This window comes from Onychomys torridus, unplaced genomic scaffold (assembly GCF_903995425.1).
Source record: "Onychomys torridus unplaced genomic scaffold, mOncTor1.1, whole genome shotgun sequence".
Taxonomy (NCBI): domain Eukaryota; kingdom Metazoa; phylum Chordata; class Mammalia; order Rodentia; family Cricetidae; genus Onychomys; species Onychomys torridus.
The window spans coordinates 2,655-5,792 of NW_023413330.1; the positions used below are offsets into that span (position 1 = coordinate 2,655).

Sequence of the window (3,138 nt, forward strand, 5' to 3'; positions counted from 1 at the left end):
AACCAGCCGAGTCCAGACAACCTCCCCTCACGTCTCACTCCTTTACCCCAGTAACATGCCAGGTTTTGTCCACACTCAGCGATGTCCCAGGCAATATGTTATGAAGGATGCTTTGCTATTCTGAACTTTCACTGCTCACTTCATCCAAAGAAGGTTCTAGAACAGCCAGAGCTAGACGGAGTCACTCAAGTGCTTTGTGAGAACAGTTTCCTGGGAGCCCAGCAGCAGATCCATAGCCTTTGAGGGGATTTCAGAGGCTGCACTGAGCAGGCAGCCTGAAGTCTGTGTGGAGAGGAAGTCTACAAGTACTTGATGAGATGAAGTCCAGTCAACCTTCCATGTGGCAGTCATGTGTCATGTCCCAGGGCTTCTCTGATCCTTGCCATCCTCTTATGAGGTGTGTGAAGGTTGGAGGATATAGTAAGGCTTCTTCAGAAGCTGGAGTAGCTTTGGAGTCACTGTCTAGAGGAGAGAGACGATCACCCAGGAAGCCCAGGGTAGTTACAGACTCGGCAGCAGCGAGCAGGTCAGGGCAAGAGTGTCCACTGGGCCTTGGCTCTGCCAGGTGCTGTGAAGAGTCCCTGAAGGACAAGAAGAGGACAAAGAGCAGATGGTGGTGAGGACATGAGCTAGGGCTGGGGACGGAATGTGTTTCCTCACACCTCCATCCTGGCTGTGTCTGAAGTGAGCAGAAACTGACCACTTCTGTGCCTGAGGTTATTAGAGAGATGGGGGAGACAGGGAAGAAAGGAGGGAGGGAGAGATAGAGAGACAACCAGCATTAAGGAGACATAATGAAAAACAATGAGGAGGGGGAGGGCAGGAGTGGAGGAAATCTGGAGGTGAGGAAACAGTGACTACAGGCCAAATGGAAAATGCACAGGACTGGATAAGACAGGAGGCCCAGGTGGAAGAGAGGAGAGCCTGGCATGGTGAGGTCAATTCCATATCTTCCTGTCAAAACGGGGGCTGGGCTCAAGGGGCCATCTTGTCAGTGACCACAGGGAGGATCTTCTGCAGCATGAGAAAGAAGAAGCCAGAATGATGAAGGAAGTTGCTGGTCACAAGGAGGTGGAGATGGGGAGATCCTGCCCTACTCTGTCCTTCACATGAGAAGACTCAGGGATTGTGTGCCCCTTTACCCTGATTCTTCCTGACTCCTGAGCATCCCAGGTCCCTACAGGGTTCCTCTCCTGCCTGGTGTCTCTGCTGGTCTCGCTTCCTGGAGGGAATCAGGCCATGGCTTGGATCCTGCTTCTGCTGCTGTCAGCTGCATGACTGCAAGCTGGTGAGTTTGGGGACCTTGTTAGCAGGGACTCTGCCTTAACCACAGGAGGGACCAGTGGGGCTGGGAAGAGTGGACTGTCCTATGGACAGGGGTCTGCTAGAGGAGACACCAGTGCTCTGTGTCTCAAGAGAGAGCTTGTCTTTCAGAGTGGGTCCATCCCAACCCTTCCTTGTCTCTCCTGCCCCATTTGGGACAGTGGGACATAGGGATGGTCCTTCCTAGTGTCCCACAGTTACCTATGGATGATGGCTCAGGAAGCTCTGGGTTGTCCTTTCATCCCCTGCAGTGGCATCAGATTCTCCCCCTCCTTTCCATGTTACTCCGCAGGATCTAAATATACCTTTGGGGTTGACCAACCAGCACGCCTCTCTGGTGTCCAGGGCGGCTCCATCGAGATCCCCTTCTCCTTCTACTTCCCCTGGGAGTTGGCAGAGGATCCACAGATGAGGATTCTCTGGAGATGGAAGCACTTCCATGGGAAATATATCTACAACTCCACCCCACCCTTCATACATGAGCATTTCAAGAACCGGCTCATCCTGAACTGGACACAGCCTCAGACATCCGGAGTCCTCAGAATCCTCAACTTGACAGAGAAGCACAAGAGCACATACTTCTGCCGAGTTCATATGAACACACAAATGGGCATGACAGCGTTTCAGTCAATTGTTGGGACCTAACTCACCACCACTCCTGGTGAGCACACCCCAGGTCAGGTCTGGTGGCCCTGGCTTCTTGATACCCCAGATGGCATTAGAGATCTTATGTTTGTTTCTGCCCTCAGATTCCTCTCATGTGATCTGTCCTCTCTCCAGAGCTCTGCCAACTCCACCTTTCCTCATCGCCACAACCACCCAAAATCCTTAGCTGCTGTCTCTGAGCTGCCCTCATGTGCCCTCAGACCCACCCCACCCCCAGTCTCAGCTCTTCCCAGATGGCCCAGTCTCCTGCTCCTTTCTCCAAACTGCATTACCGCCCTGCCCACCCCACCCTCATTGACACAAATCCATGTGGATCTGGCCTCTCCAGGACGGAGCAGCCTTCACCTGGTCCTGTGTCAGGGTCTCCATTAGATCTGGACTTTACACCATATCTTGTGCCTTGCACAGAAGTTGCCTTCTGGTCCCGTGTACCCCTCCTCCTCTGTGTTCCCCCACCTCACCAGTCTCAAGACACATCCCTCACCTCTCCCTGCCCCAGTTTCTTTTCCTCTTCCACATTTCCCTCTTCCCCCTTCCTCCCCATCCCCCATCTCTCCCACACAGACCCTCATGTTCTCACCATGATCAGGTTCTCTGGTCACTTCTCCATGGCAGCTGGAACTGCAGCTTCCACCCAGAGTGCACACAGGCCCAGCCTAGTCTCTGTGTGGACATTACCCCAGCCACCTGTCACCACAGCTGGGCACTCTTGTGGTCATTATACAGAGAGACATGGAGACCAGCAGAGTTCCACCCCTGCCAAGTTCATGGTGGTGAGGAACAGGCCCCAGAGGGAGCCCTTACCTCCAAACATCTCTCAACCAGTAGACACATTATTGAGCTCACACTATTGCTTACCTCTCTTCTATCTTGGTTTTTTGGAGTGTATATATATATGGTGTTAGCATGCGTGTGTGTGTGTGTGTGTGTGTGTGTGTGTGTGTGTGTGTGTGTGTATGTTTTCATGTATGTAAGTATGTATTTGTGTGTGTGTGCATAAACCCTATTTTTGTGCTTGGGAAGGCCAGAGGTGGACATTAGGGGTCCACCTCTAGTAAGACCCACCTTATGTCCTTGAGGCAGGGTCTCTCACTGAACCTGGAACTCACTGTTTAGGGCTAGGCTGATGGGCTGTGAAGCCTCATTGAT

General features: G+C 52.5%; 1 pseudogene; it reads left to right on the forward strand.

Moving 5' to 3' along the window:
- The first annotated feature begins 868 nt into the window (after positions 1-868).
- Positions 869-1,968, forward strand: LOC118576255 (annotated as a pseudogene).
- Positions 1,969-3,138: the final 1,170 nt, after the last annotated feature.